General features: G+C 41.7%; 1 protein-coding gene across 3 annotated transcripts in view; it reads right to left on the reverse strand.

Annotated features, from left to right (window-relative positions):
• RNF144B (ring finger protein 144B) overlaps window positions 1-18,188 on the reverse strand; it is a 70,911-nt gene that overhangs the window by 38,304 nt on the left and 14,419 nt on the right. Inside the window, exon 1 of one of the 3 annotated variants that reach the window (XM_082290009.1) lies at window positions 14,404-14,604. The exons of the other annotated variants lie outside the window; for them this stretch is intronic. The gene's annotated coding sequence lies outside the window, so the exon portion shown is untranslated. Of the gene's footprint in view, window positions 1-14,403; window positions 14,605-18,188 lie in introns of those variants that run through there. 3 annotated transcript variants of the gene reach the window in all.

The raw sequence follows: 18,188 nt of genomic DNA on the forward strand, positions 1-18,188 counted from the left end.
TGATACACTGCTCTTCACTAGTAGCAACCTAATGCCACAGTGTGCTGGCTGTAGGGACTCATTATGATATCCCATTGTCACTGATGATAACCCTTGTCCCCGAAGACTGTAGGTTAAATTCAGTTTTGCTCCCTGTCCCACCACACATTTGCCCTTCCCTCACACCAGTATGCCAGAGCACAGCTGAGGTTCTCCCTAAAACAGGCAGAGCACCCTGTGGAAATCTCCAGCAAACAACACCAAGCTAGCCTGGCAGATCAGAGGATCTACCCCCAGACAGCCCAGGCTGGCTCACCTCACCGCAGCCTCATTAAATCCATCGGAGTTCATCAAACGAAGCAAACAGGATCAGAGGACATGGAGGCAGCTCCATGTCTTGCCTGCTCAGCCCTTAAAGGAAACACTGTGGGTACCAGGAAGAGCACTCCTTCCACGCTCCCTGAGAGGCCAGCTTGTCCACAAGCAGCTCTCCAGGTCAGGCTGGCACAGGCAAAGCCATCCTGTTAGCACTGAACACCTGCCTGTCAAAGGGAGAGCAGACACACGGCCTGCTTGGCCAGCTCCTTTTCCCAGAGCAACCCAACCCACTGGTCCTTCCATCTGCCCATCAGAACTGGGACTTCTGTTACTCCTGCCAGGGGAAGAGCTCAGGGCTATGGAGAAGGGTAGCCCCATCCAACTGCAGCTGGGCTCTGAAATCAGGTCTGCAGGGGAGGTTCATTCTCATCATCATCAGATCAGATGGCAGAATCAATGGGGAAAGACACATCTTCCTCCAGTTCTCAGCCTCTACTCCTCCTGTTCTTCCCCAACGCTTCAAAATGCATTGTCCTCTCACAAGCTCTCCAACTATCTCCTCAACTTTACCAGCCTGGCAGAACTCACTTTTCCAGGTGCTGCAGGGAAGCCATGAAGTTCTACCTCAGCTGCTCTGAATTTTTATGGCTTTCACTTTGCTACGCTTATCCCACAGACTGTCATTAGTTAATTACACATTCATCAGTCCTCTTTACAGAGGATTAAAATTCCTATTGTAATTACAAGTGAGTTGCCAATAGGTTAGCCTGAAAATAAAGCATCTTGGATGTATGTGTCGTGCAGGGGAAGAGGGAGTCACTGAAGAATGAGTTAGTAACAAAGAGGAAAAGACCATTCCAAATTTGGTTATATGTAGAAAAGTGATCAGAAATTAAAGTAAATGGAAGGTTTCTGAAAAACAATGGACCCTCATACAAATAAAATACATTATTAAGCATTAAAATGTCCCCTTTCATGCTCACAAACACAAATAACCTGTTTAGGAAAGCATCCCAAACAAAGCATGAAATGTGTCACCAAAACTGTAGTGCAGCACCTTAACTCTGCAAAAAAACCTCCACTGAACAGGCTCCATGAGATGGTGTGGAATACAGATGAATACATCTCAAGGGCACTCTAATCCAGAGAAATGTATTAGTCTGAATCCTGCACCAGCATGAATCATGGCAAGGAAGAGTCAGACTGGCCCCGGTACGCGTAAACACTCAGGAACTCTAAAGACCCACTTTTTTTGCCTACTTCTACCAGTCACGTACATGCACACACACGCATATCGTACTCCTTTCACGTTGCACAGGATTTCCTGGAAATTGGACATCTTTCCTCAAATTGTATGCTGCTCATCTCATAAGGAGACTCATACTTCCCTGGCTCTGACCCTGATGGTGCTGATGCCAAAGGATAAGGCAGGACCAGAAGGTCTGAACCAATGTGAGTAAGCTATGGAGGGTCAGCCCCATGGGGTGTAAACTGCACAGTCACGAGGACCACAGCTTGCCAAGCACTCAGACCCGTCACCGGTTCCATTTCACTCATCTGCCTGGTGACACTTTCGCTTTGTCTCTGGGAGGTGACAAAGCTTTGTGCTTTCCTGTAGCACTGAAACATCTCAACACTACCCGTAAGCAAGAAAACATTAGTGTGTGCTCAAGGCAGAAAGGGTAAGTACAAGAAGAAACACAAACATGAAAGCATGGAGATTTTGAGTGAAATATGAAAAACAGAACACAAGCACTGGAGGAAGGAATGCAGAACTTGTCTGCCTTCAGTGCCTCCTGACACCACACTGTCTGATGTCTAGCCTTGAAAATGACTTCCTAACAGCAAGTATCTGCAATGCCTGCTTCTAGGCAGGTACCCATTGCAAATCCTGGCATTAGTGTCCTGAAGTGGAAACTACTAACTCCCTGTGATGGGAATGAGAGATCACCTGTGTGGGTGTGTGGCACACAGCCAAGGTCAAGCCACCACAGCTCAACGGAGGTGTAAAAAATCAATGCAACCTAGGGCTGAAACTTTCCCTGTAAGCACAAATTTTAAGGTAACATGCTTGTTACAGTCACACAAAGGTTCACTTGAGTCTGCCCAGCTGCCTCAAACCGTGACTACTACCAAAGAACAGAAGTTACTCTGTATATGGGATAGAGCAAACAAGCCACGCAGTCTCCTGAGCTGCAACATCAGAAGGACATTGTCAGTGTGCCTGCAACCGACTCACTGTATTTAGCTAAAAAAGGTGTGTCTGGATGTGACTTTCACCACTTAGAAACATCATACACAATCATTAAAGCCTCCTGCGCTGAAGCTGGAAGAGAATGAATGGAGCATGTTCAGCTCCACAAGTCATCCTTTCATTTTTCACATGCTGCATCCAACTGCAACAACACACCTCTTGCAGAAGCTACTTCAAGTTGTGAGAAACAATTCTGCTGAAGTTAGTCAGGCTCTATGCTTTTATCTACAATTAGAGTTTAAAGGAAGCCAATAAATGCACAAATGCAAGACACATTGCTCCAGGAAACATTAATGGAACAAAAATGGTCCTTAATGTGTTTTTCCCCATGGAATGGCATGTCCATCCTGTGGGCAGGGTGAGACCTGAGAGGCCCGTCTGCCCCAGTACACCCTAAGCTTGCCATAAACCAGCACCCAGGCATGTGAACTTGCATACACATGGTGAGACTGAAAAGAAGTATAAGGATACATGTGGGTCTAACACCAAGCACAGCACTTCTCCCTTTTACAAAAAAAAAAAAAAAAGACATTTAGTATTAAAACAAACTCACAGCACATGTGCTACACTCTTATTTAGTGTACCAGGTATTTCCTAAACTTTCTTCGAGAAACATTTGCAAGCACTGCAAGTAATTCTTTCTCACACCCTAAAGATTTTTCAAATACTTCACCCATTATGAAATTACTTCAGTGCTATACAAAAACCTGGTCTGATATTGTCCACTCATGATTCTGCTGTAGAAAAAGAAAACGACTTGAAAAATACAAGTGTTCAAAACCAATGCTAAAAATCAGGCCCTTGGGGAAAAAGAGCAATTACAGAAAGATTTTAAAAATATAACAAAGTGGTACTAAGATAATGGGGTCAAATTACAAGATATAAACTGAGCTATGAAATTAGGACACGTGAAGACAGCTGTCAGAAATCCACACTTCTATCAGTTTCAGCAAAATGCCATCATTACCAGTTTTGGCTGCAAGTCCTTAGCTATTCCAACTCTCTCAAGATAATGTTGTTCAAAATTCATTTCTAAGACAGCTTTTTTAAACTCAGCAGCTCTGCTCAGAGGATTAGTCCGAACCAAGTGCACCAGAGCTTCTGTGGTCTCACAGACAGATCAGTAACCCACGGTGCATTCATTTCTCCTTATGATACGCACTGCCTACAAAGAGCTACCTATCCAGTCCATACTGCACCACTTATCAGGCAGGAATTCAGTTAGGCTGCAAAACATATGATTAAAGCTTCAATTTTAAAAAGCCTTCATCTTCAAGAACAAATTTTAATCATATGTTTAAGTGCTCCTGTGTATCAAAGCCTGAATGTTCTGCTTTATTGCAATGAGATTATTAAGTTAAACAAGTACTTAGATTTTTCTGAAATCATGGTCTCAAAAAAAGCAACCAGATCCACAAATAGAAGGTCTCATTTTAAATACATTTTTTAATATATTCAGAATTACTCTATTACATCTAAGCCTTAAAACAGCAAGCACTTGATTACATGGAGAACCCATTTCTGGATTACCATAATATGCTACCAAGCTGAAGCATTAGAGTGAATAAAAGCATTTCAATATCTGTTCTCTTTGAGCAAGGCTTAAGAAAAGTCAGGTGTATAATATTTCATGACAGCTTTCTGCACTGTAAAATTTTTATTGTCAGAAGACTTGTTTAAAGAACAAGCAGCCTAAATAAATGTGCTGTCTGGTACATGAGAACACACCGAAGGCAATTTCTCTCACTTGTTTTTATTGGAATGCCTGGGAAAAAAACCCAAAACTTTGAGCTGCTGTTCAAGAAGCAGTAGCTATATGGAGTATTTTCATATCATGCTAGCAACCAAAAAATAAATATATCAAATACTTTTAAAGGAATGCAGTGAGTGAAAAGCTTCTTGCACAAAAAAAATGTCAGGGAACTGACCATACTAATTCAGAATATCATCTAGATTTCTGCCAGGAACTTTTATACCAGTACTTTAGGAATGTTAAGATACACATTGAACAACTTCCCAAATATCACATGCACCCAATCATTCCAAAACATTCTAATAAACCAAAACACCACTAGTTCACACATGTATCAGTCTCCACAAGTCTCTGAGAGTTCACTTGTCAGGTAACTTCTCTACTGTACTGTAATACTGTGAGGTATGGGTAACTTTGAAAATTGAGAACAGCAGCTTTTCACAGTAATTTCTTGTTACCCGAAGTCAATATGGCCTCAAGGAGATGGGGTTTTTTGCAAGAAGACCATGGATATTAACTGAATATAGCAAATCTTTTTTTTTTTTTTCTGAAACAGATGTGACTCTGCAGTTGTGGGAACCCTTTATTTATTTCCTTGCAATACTTTTTGAGAACAAGCAAGAGGAAAAAAAGTGGGTTTTTTCCCCCTTCCACTCTTAAAAAGCAGGGGAGTCCAAGAACAGGGAATCTAGGAGCTAACGATGAAATGAATGCTGCTACTCCCAGCTGAAGGGAGCTAGGAAAGGCACTTTTGGATCACTTAAAGATAAAAACATGTAAACTAAAAGAGAAATAACTCAGCCTGTTACTAAACTGAAATGCATAATCAAAACATGGTATTTGACTCTTTTCAATACTGACAGGAGCCACACAATACTCATTGAATCCATGAGGATGGGAGCAAGCCATTCTGCATGGGATGAGGTCAGACCATATCACAGAAGCCACCACTTTCACTCAGTTCTGTGCTTGAAACTAGGACACATCAAAGTTCAGGACACAGCTCTATCAACACTGGGAGGCTGGAGAGACACAGTTTCCTGCACCAGATCTATTGGATGTGAGTCCTGGGCAGGCCTGTGGGCTTCAATCTTGGGGGGATCCAGATGTATCAAGCTTACTGTGCCTGAGCAGTGGGATGGTGCTGGCTGCAGGCACAGGCTTAGGGTGACACATCTGGTCCTGCAGGAGGTCAACAGCAGGATTCTCCTAAGGTTTTATGTTCATCCTGGTCACTGAGCTCAGCAAAGCTGATCAGCACAAAATGCAGCGAAACAAAGTGCAGTCAGACAAGAGAACTAGAATGTTTTGGCATCAAACATTTCCAAAACATATTCAAACAACAAAATTATACCAAGTAGAATTCCAAGTACTGGTTACCAGGTCTAAGATTAAAATCTAAAGCTTTTCTAAATAACATCCTCTGTTCTTAATGACACTGTGCAATGTATGCTAATGCTAAACTACAAGGAATTTCCACCCAAACTAGTTTGGTGCACTTCAGTTTTAACATCCTGTTGACAAGAGGTAATATACCACTATTAAATAAAAGCACGTTCTTCAAAATGACAAATGATAGATCTTCCTCTCTGACCACGTGGAGGCTTTTGGTAACTGTGGCATTTACTAAGTAAAAGGAATTGAGCTTTTGGGAGGTCAAATGGGTTGATAACTTGGCTAGCTGTCTCTGCTGAAACAGGAATAGGAAGTCAGATGTAACAATTTGCCCTTGACACAGAAAAAATGTTTATTTTTGTCAATCGGATAACAAAACCTTGGGATATGCTAAATCCCTGAGCTGGGATGTTTACAGTTTAGATAGGGTGTGTTCAGAAGACATTTGCAACACTGGCCTGTTCTAACATCAAGGATTTTTAGGAGATATTTGTAAACACACATTGTTAAAGTGAAAGCAGTGGAAAACAATGGAAAAGCAGGGGAAAACAGAGGAACCAGCTTCATGTGATAGTTCATAGTTTGCACTCCTCTTCTAACAAGAAACTAATTGGGCTCTCGGGGTCCCCCGGCTGGAGACTGCCAAAGCTGGGTCTGGAGCAAGCAGCGTCCTGACTGCAAGGCAAGCAGGTCAAAGCAAATAGAGACATGACACAAAGCCAGGAAAGGGCCAGCAAAAAACTTTGTGGCATCAAGAGAAGCATGCCAAGTTTGCCAGAAGCGAAGGAACAACTTAGCTGACAGAAACAATGAAATTTCCACTGTGATCCTCCACTGAATTCTGCAATATGTACTGAAAGCCATCTACTGAAAAAAAAAAATTAACGTGTTTATTTTCAGAAGGGCTGATCTGAGAATTTTTTTTCCAGTGCTTGCAATAAGGTAATACCTTTAACATCTGTCATTTCATTTTGTCGAGCCACAGAAAGCACAAACTTGCAAGAATATGGTCCTGCAGACTTTTTTCACTGCAAGCATTGAAAAGCACTTTTAACTATTTTAGATTTACATCAACAGAAATTGCAGAATAAGTTGACTTTCCTTTGATAACAATTTTTGTGTGACTGCTCAGTGAGCAATACTAATACATATAATATTTTAATCTGCCCCTATCTAATCTTACAGTCATATACACAGCTCATTATTACAGAATAACTATGTTATTCGAGGTAACCAAAATAAAACAAAACATTGAAAACTACCCTTGATCCACATACATCTCAATGACTTAGAAACCTTACCCAGTGGTAACTTTCAAGTCTTAGCTCCAAGGACAGGCAGTGAATCAAAGACTGGGAGTCAAACCTGAGGATTAGACCTCGGGGAAGTCACTATCTCTAACATAAGCCTTTGCCATTAAGAAAACAACATGAATAGCTACTGACTGTGCTGAAATTTGGCAAGAAACAACAGCAGAAGTTTGGACCTGGACATGAGGCTGTTTTGAAACTAAAAGCATTTACTGAAGTGACTACTACTACTGCTTTTCACGACTAGTAATTAAACTAGTCAGAGTGTATCCCTAAACCATTTTTCTGCCAGCTCCTCAATGAGCCTTTCCAAAGACAACTGGAGACGAGGAAAGGACAAGTTCTAGCTCTGGCCAGATCTGCAGAGGTAAAAAAGAGAAGTAAACTCCAGTAACAATTCCCTGACAGAGCATCTCTCTGTTTGTACTCTCAATGTTCACATTTCATCTCCCTCTTGCCCAGCCCATGCATGGGAAAAGGTAAGAGCCCAGCATGCTGGGAGAGAGATCCTGGGAGGAATTCTGCTGCAGGCAATTCCTTCCATATTGCCTACTGCTCCAGTGTGGAAGAGGACACGTGCCCAGGCTTTCAATTTGGGGCACCTCTAACCTCTGATAGCCATCACGTACATGCTACTGAACAGAAGCTGTGAACTATGCTGGAACAGCAAAAATACCTTCAACTACTATTAGTCTTACACTCTTGGCTAACAGCCATGTATTTTTAAAACAACTGTATATTCCCACTTTTATAAATAAACACTTGTAACAGATGTGATCTATTTTGCTCTGCACTTTATTAGCAGTGTAAGACAAACATAACATTTTCTTAAACTTGAGTAAAAAAGCTGTTTGACTGATGACACTGTCTATCACACAACACAGTATTGTCTCACTGCTGCCCTGCCCTCTCCCACCCTATTTTCCACATCTCCCTTCTGTCTCTGTGTTTCAAGCTCCAAGCATTCACAAGAAGATTTCTGCCTGTACTGGGCTGAGCACAGGGAACAGAGTTAGTTTCTCAGGGGCTCGATGCAACTACTTAGAAATCCAGATGTTAGTGTAAGACATGTAATAAACCAGAGGTGTCCATCAAACGCAGTCAGAGGCTTGCATTCATCATTCCCTCACTTCAATTCCAAATTTCAACCTTCATTACAGAAATAATTCCAAGCGAGAACAGCAACCTGTAAACATATGAGGTTTCAGCCTCAAGCGCCTCAGCATCTGGTAACAACTGGCTAGTCTCTACATGATCTTATCCACGAAGTCAAAGTATTGCCAATGGGAGCATTTCCACTGGAGCATTTTTCAATGGACCTGTGCATTATGCGTGCAAAGATAAGCAATTGGGAGCTTATCTTGGAAAGAAGCTGCCCCACCTCCCAAACTCTCAGAAGAATGAGTATGTAGAACAGAGCACTGAAAGAACTCATATACTTATTATACTACAGGATGACAGTTTTACAGAAACCTTTCTAGACACCTTTCTGCCAGCTGGTCTTTTAATTATGACCATGACAACAAGTGCCCATAGGCAAAATAGGCATTTTGTCCTCATTGCGGCAGAATTTGGGAAAAGACAAGAATTCTTGACTTTTTCTCCACTCTTCACAAGTGTATGTTTCTGTAGTTTGTTGGTCCATCCTCCCAAAATGTGGTAAGCAAAGTTAACAAGGGGATTGAAATTGCTCAAGCCATGCACACTGCTTGGGTATTTTGCAACAAAAACATTGACCAATCCAAAAAATACATGTCCTTATGGCAGTATTGTCTAAATTAAGCACATGTATGTGGCTTCCACTTCACTCCAGGCAAAGGGCATGACTGCCTTTCCCACAAATCCTCTGTGGAGACAGTGATGAAGAATCCCCAGCACTGAAACCATCAGTGCAACCGTGGAGAGGTCAAGAGGGTGCAAGATTGCATCTTCTCCATTGTGCAAAACTTCAGCAAGCAAGTTATTGCTGGCCCTGTGGATGTTATCTTAGCCCTAAAATGGGTAAACCCCATGGGGAGGAGTTCCAGGATCAGTGGTTGGCAGAGCGCCCGCTGCTGTAAGAAATGTTCAAGGGAGTGCAATGGTAAACAGCCCACAGGATCAGCTCGATTTCCCCACGACTACAGCTTCGTAACCTTCTTTTTTTTGAAAGGGGCGGGAGGGGGGGTGGTAAAACTGGCTTTTTTCCCTTCATCATCTCCCCACCTCCATCAGAATGCTTCAAAAATTAATCACAGGCAGAACACATGAACTCTCCCATCTACTGCTCAGACAAAACCAGTGCCAGCCTGCGTGTCACTGATTCTACTTAATTCTGGAATTTTCTTTGCATGCAAATGATTAGCCTGGATACTAGTTGTCATGAAATGTGTTTTTCCTTCTATGTACATAGGAGTTTAAGAGCGTGCAATTTTGAATTATTTGCAGCTATATATACATGTGCAAAGAATTCTCCCCTATGCCACAGCAACATTCAGTACATAAAAGTGCAAGCAGAGGTAGCCTCAAAGGAATCCTGCCAGTCCCTGAAAACAGACACAGCTTTTCTGTTGCAATGACTTTCCTTTTTGCAAATATATAGAGCAAATAAATGTTTTCAGATCTGCAAGTTTAATTCCTGTCTGTCTATCTGAAAATACAACCGTTTGTATAACCAAACATGAATATCATCAAAGCTTCTGTTGGATACCCAGACAACGTCCACTCCTTGAGTAATGACTTGTGTCTTATACTTTCCGTCCACTCCTCATTTTTACAACAAAGCAAAAGGCAGAAAAGCTTGCAACAGACACAAATACTGAGACAAATACAGTCTCAATTAAAGGGCAGAGGCATGAGCATGACAGTAAAACAGTAATTTTTTCCTTCTAATAAAAAGTGATTCTGTATTCTGTCTCCTAACCAGCATCTGGACAAACTAGAGAACGAGGTCCATAAGAACTAAATGGTTCAAGTCCAAGTGCAAAGTGCTGCACCTGGGTCAGGGCAGTCCCAGACATGTGTACAGAATACGAGAAGAATTCATCAACAGCAGCCCTGCCAAGAAGGACTTGAGGGCTCTTGTGGATGAAAACCTGGACATGAGCCAACAGCATCAGTGCTTGCAGTCCAGAATGCCAACCACACCCTGGGCTGCACCTAAAGCAAAGTGGGCAGCAGATCAAAGGAGGGGGTTCTGCCCCTCTACTCAGCTCTTATGAGACCCCACCTGGAGTTCTGAATCCAGCCCTGGGGTCCTCAGCACAGGAAGCATACAGACCTGTTTGAGCAGGTCTAGAAAAGGGCCACAAAGATGATCAGAGGGCTGAAACAACTCTCCTCCAAAGACAGGCTAAGAGAGCTGGGATTTTTCCACCTGGAGAGGGGAAGACTCCAGGAACAACATCAGTGTGGCATTCCAGTACCTAAAGAGAGTCTATAAAAAAAGGGAAAGTAATTTTTACACAGGCATATAGTGATAGAACAAGGGGAATGGTTTTAAACTAGAAGAAGGGAGATTTACATTAGGAGCTAGGAATAATAAATTGTTTTCTCAGAGGGGTAGTGAGGCACTGGAACAGATCGCCTAGAGAAGCTGTGGAAGGCCAGGTTGGATAGGACTATGAACAACCTGGTCCAGTCGAAGGTGTCCCTGGCCATGGCAGGTAGGTTGGAACTAGGTGGTCTTTAAGCTCCCTTCCAACCCAAGCTGCTCCATGATTCTATGACCTCTCCTTGCAACAAAAAGCATGTATAAGAAGTACCCATGACGGCTGTGTCTACAACAAGCTCAGGAAGTACGCAGGAAGAAACAGAAGATTTGTTCTACTGTGCATGAACCCAGAAGCCAGATTCCCACATCCCAAATTGCTGTGCCTGGGGCTGGCTGGCTTTGGGACTCCAGAGATACTAATCTGCTCAGAAACCCAACGAGCAAGGGAGCTTGTAGGTCCCATATCTGAGTTAGTCCAAACTCCACCAAAGCTGGAGCTGTACTTGCAGGAACCAAGGACACTCAAAGAAGAAGGTAAACTGGTGACCTTTCTAACTATGTATTATGGGTTCTCTCTTGCGAGCTGAGCAGATTCCCCTAAAAGTACAGAAAAAAACCCCCCAGATCTTGGGCAACTCATGACATTTTTTCATTATTATAATAGAATGAAAGAAACCAGAAATGGGGAACACATACGTCATTATGCACAAGTTTCAACACATATGAAGAGATCTAGGAAACTCCAAAAACAAAGTGGTTTTTTACATAGCTACTTTTTTTATTTGACAGTGTGGTTGCAATGCAGTTAACCTAGTTATGCTCTCATGCCTAGAAATTTCTACTTGGCACCTCTGTTCCTCCTGGAAGACTACAAGCTGGAAAAGTCCTACTTCAGCAGGAAGGGAAGGATGAGGACCTTTGTAATTTGAGACTATCTTTTTTTTTTTTGTCTTTTTTTTTTTTTGTGTTTTAGTATCTCCTTGCAGTGACCTACTTTATGAATGTAAAGCCCATTCAGTTCCCACTGAGCCGAAACCATTTAGAAGACACAGAACGATTACTGAACACTATTTTCTTACTGATCAGCACAAAGTTATTTGGCACAAGCATCTCTGTAAATGTTTGTCCAAGACTAGGTAAATTTGCAGTGTTCGATGGCCCTCAGACCTGTGCTTCTGTCAAGTGAGAAGGCTCATAGTCTAGCACTGGAGCCCAGCTGTGCTTCAGCAGAAATACAGAATGCTAGAGGCTGAGCTTAATATCACTGCTGTCTTTCCCTTCGGATCTGTTCTTTCTTGTTTTGTTCAATGTTTCCCTTTGCAAACCAAAAGAAGATTAATTTTCAAATGGAATGAATGTTAAGGGCAAAGAAGAGAATTTGTGAAGTGCATTATACCGGGCTCTGCTTTGGCATGGAGAAACGCAAGGAAGAGGAGGGAACTGTACCCACCTCTGGGCAAGGACCCAGAGGAAAAGCACAGCTCCAGAATCAGCCTCACGAAGCTGAAGGCAATGTCTGCTTTAGGATGTGCAAGGAGGTCTGATGGACTGAGTTCACAGCAACACTGGCAGCCTGCCACAGTATTTTGTTCACGTGTGCCTGAGATATCCATGGGCCCAGAGCTGTAATTATGGTCTCAGATATCACAGTACTACTAGCCCAGGAGATATTTATGGATCTGATATGTACAACCTACAGGCACTGTGAAGTTTCAGACACATTCAAGAAAACTCCCCACTCAACAAGAGGGACAGCAAGTCTATATCAGTTCTTTCGAGCTACATCAAAGCAACACACTCCGCTGGGTCTCACCACTAAAAGTCACTGAAAGGTCTGGACAGGGTGAACTGCAGGCACAGGGCTCAGGCTCACACCACCGATATTATCAGAGGCATACTAATGAGCTGCAAACCAGGTTAAGCATTAGCACTGCTTGTTTCCCTATGGAGTGACTTGCTGCTTCTCACTTGCTGCATTTTAAAGTAACAATAATAATATGGACAAGTACATTCTTTCCTCCACCAGAAGGGAAAGGGCAGACAACCACTTCTACACTATTTGTTTCTACAAAGCTTATGAAGCATTTAGAGAACAGAGTGCAATCCAAGAACCTAGCTAGAGAGAAAAACTCCATATTGTTTGCTATTTATATTGATAACTTCTGCCCCAAAGCATACTATCACACAAACAAAATCACCAAAATGTCACATCTGCAGGAAAGATCATGACCACCAGCAAGGTGCACGCAGAATACACTTCAGCATGGGGAACAGAAACTTTACCAGGTTGCCAAATGCTAGTTCTACATGAAGACTGGGGAGGTTTCTGTGTCCTTGTGTGAGCAGACAGGACTTTGTGTGAAATACCCCCATCAGACAGCAAGATGCATGGGAGAAAATGAGTCTGATTCTCATCATACTGGCTTGGCTCTGGAGTAGCTCTGGTTTATTTTGAAAGAATACCTCCCACTTTACTACAGCTTTAGACACTTTGCAAACACACACTTGTCAATCCATAATCTAAAGCATTACTTTCAGCAGTGTAACTGCAGCCATGCCCTTATCAATGTGGTACTTTCTCCAAAATAGCTTGTGTTTATTGACGGAAGGGTTCCAGCCACTTTCACGTTAAAGCAACAACCCAGACCCCCACTCACATTCAAGCACAGACAAGTCCTATACAGGACAAGAATCACAACATTTTGAAAAATATTTCAGGACAGGATTTTGAAACTTCTGTTTCCGTAAATATTGGAATCCCAAACCCAGTGCCTGCCCTTAACAAGTCCACTTGCCCTTCAGGCTGAGGGCAGCCAAACATATCAGACTGCTCTGCCTGCTCACACGCAGTTGGAAAGCTGCACGGGGTATTTCAGTCATGGCCTGTATCTCTGCTAAAATTTACTTCTTAAAAGCATTCAGTGTCTATTTACCAAGAGGATTGGAAGTCACCCTGCAAGGCATTCTTTACTACAGTAAATCAAAATATTTTACAACTTACAGTACTCTCTGAAGGAAGACATTTGATATTGCTGCATACAGTTAGGAAGCAGAATGCTTTTGTATTACAGAAATTCAGAGCTCTAAAACAAACTAGACTGAAACATCTTCATTACTAAAGCTTCTTTGCACTGAGAAAGCCTTATGATGAGAAAGCAGTGCAAGCATTCCAGTAAATGCAGTTGTCTATTCTTCATGTCAAAAAAATTTTAAATGCAAACTAGAACACAAAAGTATGGTATATTTTGTATGTGCTTACATAAACCACATAACCCTAAACCCTGAGCAGATTAGAAGTGTACATTAACACGGATTAGAAGTTAACACTTACAATACCGATGAACGTATGTTTTCCTTCCTGATACCAGCTGCATGAGACTGTGGCAGAAGAAATGCCTTTAAAACAGGAGGAAACCTCAGCATTTTATACTCAGCCTTCTTCCAGCTTAATCAGGCATTTTTTCAGTATGAAAGTTCTTCTATTTAAATTAAAACATACTGATAGTATGCCATTTCAGCAACTGCCTTCCACACAGATACATCCTAATACTGCAGCATTTTTAAACACAGATCTTTTCACACAGATATTTCTTTGAAAGTTACACTGACAAAAGTCATTTCACCCTTTTGGGAAGTACTTGATGTCTGTTTATTTTCAGCCTTTAACAGTCAGGACACCAAGGTTTCCTTTTGCTTCAGCTCTAAGCACCACATAGTTTGATTTTACCTGAACCACAAATAACATTTATTTTAGCTATTCAATAATTCTAGTCCTTACCTCTGGAGAAAAAAAAAAAAAACAAAAAAACAACCAACCCTCTTCTACTTTCTTCCATTAGAAGCAAAGGCTGGCTTTCTGCTCTTTTAGGCTATCCTTTGCTCTCAAGAAATAAAACCGACAGAAAGCTGTATTCCAACATACCTTGAAAGGAGAGCAGCACTCACACTCACTGCCAGCTGTGTGACTTTTCAGTAGCTGCGCTCAGACTCCGGCGTTCCCAAGCACCACGATGTCACAGACCCCTGAAGCTCGCAGTGAGGAGCGCAGCAGATTGCTCCCACACGCCCTTCCTCTTCTCTGGCTATCTGACAGCTGTACACTTTTAAGGACTGCAGCAGGACTCGTCTCCCAGCCCCTGTGCCACTCCGAGAAATCATCCCCTCCCTGCTATTAAGTGCACGCTGCCATTAGATCCTAAAAGCACGTCGCAGCTTGTATGCAGTAGCTGTGGGAAAGCCGCATTTATTTATACAGGAAGCGTGAGTACAGCACTTCCTACTTCCCATCCGAGACTCAATTCAGCTGCAGGTGATTCCTTAAACCCTGTCAGCTCCCAGCCAATGCACACCTTTACGTTCTGATTTGGGTATCGGTGCAGCTTTTAACCACAACTCCCATCTGAGCCCTGACAAGGTAAAACTGAAAGCAGCAAGGCATTAGATGCTACACTCATAAAAGCCCTCCCAAATTAACGTGGTTTAGGAGAGCAGTTTGCATAGCAGCTGATGTCTGAAACCTTGCTGGCTTCTGCTTGTGGAAAATGTCACCTAAAAAAAAAAAAAAAAAAGTGATTTCTTCACGTTGGAGGGGAAGAGAGCAAAAAATCTAAACTCACAAGTAAAGTACGAGCGTAATTTCAGATCTGAATGTTTAATGATGATGGTGCTCATCTTATTCTGTCAATACTAAAATTTCACTCTTTAAGCTGTCCCTGTGTGCAAGAGGGGTTGGGAATCCTGCATTTCCGTATTCCAGCAAGGGTGTGATTTACAGCAGCCAAGTAGCAGGAGGATATTTAATTGTGCCACATGACACCAAACCCTCAAGAACTTTTCCTGCTGTAGGAAATGCACCACACCCACAGATAAGAAATATAGATATATCAGAGTGCAGGGGGTGCAGAAAAACAGAAGGAAGTATAGATGTTAATCTATAATTTTCTCCTTATGATGAAATAAGTTTACTTTGTACTTCATGCAATCATTGCTGGCGTTTTGCCTTCAGTACTTTCCTGTGAAAAATTATATATAGGCATTTCTTCCGGGGTGTATAAAAGCTCACAGCTGAGCTTTTAGTTATTTTCAGACAATTATACTGCATAGATTAATTTAGGGAAAAGGCAGTAAACTTGTGCAACTTTCATTCAGCCTCCTTGCTGAATTACTCCTTTATATTACAGTTTTGCTCAAATTACCATCACATACTCTTTTCCTCTCAGAATAAGTACAAACTTAGAATTTATCTATTTAACACTGGGTGTTATATATAATATAAAATATATTTATATAATATAATTTATATAATTTATAGATACTTTTTAAATATTTATATATTATTTGTATATATTTAGCAAGGGAGGGAGGGAATAATCACCAGAAAAAATATAGCTGTTCCAACATGTGGAATCTTGTTGATCCCTATGGTGTTCATCAACAGGGTTACAACAGGATTTGGCAAACTAGAGCCATGTCACATATACTGCCACTTGAGCTAGCAGAGCATTTCCCAGCAGAAGCAGACATATATAATCTCAGCAGTGGCCAATCCTAGACAGGACTCAAGAAACACTTAGGGCTCAGAGCTATTTTTTTAGGCTCTAGAGCAGCAGTGAAAATGTGAAATTCTTTGTAAAGCTTTATGAGTAGAAAAGGATTCTCCTTCAGTGGTTACATTTTTATCCTCCATGTTCTGTTTTAGTATGAAATAGCTTGAGCCCCTGTCACTACTCTCTTCACTACCTCCTCTCTGTTCCAGCTCCTCTATTTTCTTCCTGCAGCTGCTCCCTTTGCTACTCTGCCTCCATCACACAAGTACTTGCTAGACCACAGATGAAGCTCAGCAAGAAAACTCTTCCAGTTCTCAGCCCCTGTGCTCAGCACCACAGCACTCAAACAGCAAAAGGCAATTATCTCAGGAGAGTGGTGAGAGAGGGAGGATGAAGGAAATCAAGTCATTCATGCAGGTGTAGGGAAAATGGCAGGGCAGTAAGTTCAGAAGCAGAGCAGAGCAGAGCAGCTGCCAGTAGCAGAGTAGAAAAAGTAGCATCTGTTTTGGTACTTACTCCTTGCTGGCACAACAAAACAAAAACAAGCTTCACTGAAGCAGCCTCCACCAGTGAAGAGACTGAACTGCAACAAAGACTAGTCATCTTCCCTTCAGATGAATGATGAGGCCCACTTGTATCCTGGGGGTGGGGGGGGGAGCTGTTCTTTTGAACTATGAAAACTAGATTTAGTACATTAAAATGCACACAAATTCTGGAAACTTCAGCTACAAACATCCCATCATATTTTTATCCCATTTCCTACTATATGTCTCCATGCAAGTTATAATGTGATTGCACAAATGTGCAAAACTGCTTACAACAAAATTATTTTCCCTTAGACATCACAAAATCGGTGAGAAAAATTAGGGATGTTTCTCAAGACATTTAATTAACTAGAAGTGTTGAGATATGCTTGTTCCAAGTACTCCACTTCATGAGTATCAAATCCTAAACTGTGGAGCCCAGATTAACACACTGGACAATCACTTACTGATGCTGTGTGGACAGCTGGCTATGCCCCTGTTTCCATCTTCTCTTTGGTATTTGCCCCTACTGTGCTTATCCAGGATCTCCGCAGCAAAGAGGAGCTGAAGGTGACGTGGCACTGTGCAGGAGCTCAGGCTATAAGGACTTGACATGATCAATACTGATGATTCTTTCAATTGCCATCACCAAAAGACGTGAGCTGGACTGTTAGGAGCTCTTCTGCCAAAATGATTTCTCTTCCAGCTATACCTCGAGCCCAGGTACTTCACAGTTTCACAGAAGCACATCTTCTTGGCAAGCTAATTTTGTGAAGTGTTATGAGTCATGCTAAAACTGCTACCCAGCTCAAATCCCTGAATCTCTTAACCCAGATTGATTGGTTTCCTTTTTGAGCCAACAAATAAAAAAAAAGTTCAGACTGCCACACCATACCAGACAAGGCACAAGCTAAATTCTCCCCATTTGCTTTCTTCTTGGGTAGCAGTGATGTAAAGCACAGAACTGAGACAGTCCAATTAATCTTTTGGACACTCTTAAATGATGCTTTTATACCTCTGGGCTGGGGGAATGGCTGAGCCTTTGAGATGTCAAAATGCAGTATCACTGGAAACTTTTAGTTGAGTTACTAGCCAGAATAAAAATAAAGGGTGGCATATTTAATTACTAACATTGCTGTGTCATCCTTGCAGCGACTTGAAATACTTCAGAAATGACTAAGCCACTCTGCATTCACTGAAATTACTAATTAATTTTTGACATAGATGAGTAAAAAAGTAATAGCATGACCACTGAAAAGATTGCTCACATCCCACGAACAAAATACCATTAACAGCAAGTGAAAACACTGAGTTAGTGTATAACTAACAGTTTCATTGTAATTCTACATAAAGAAATAGGACTAGCTCTGAGGAAAAAAAAAGAAATTTTCACTACCCTGTTTCACAATTTTCAACTAAAAAACCCCAAATATCCTGAAAAACAATTGCTATCCATAGGTGTAACATAAAGACAGGTTCTGTAACAAGCTTTCTAAAACCAGAGCCTAACTAAAAAAAAATTAGTCTTTATCCATCTGACTTTTGTACAGGCAAATAACCCATCTCCCTGTGGAAAAAGAAAGTATTTGTAGATGTAAGAGAGACAGTTTCACAACAAAAATAGATACTAATGAGTA

Source organism: Coloeus monedula, assembly GCF_965178545.1.
Source record: "Coloeus monedula genome assembly, chromosome: 1".
Taxonomy (NCBI): domain Eukaryota; kingdom Metazoa; phylum Chordata; class Aves; order Passeriformes; family Corvidae; genus Coloeus; species Coloeus monedula.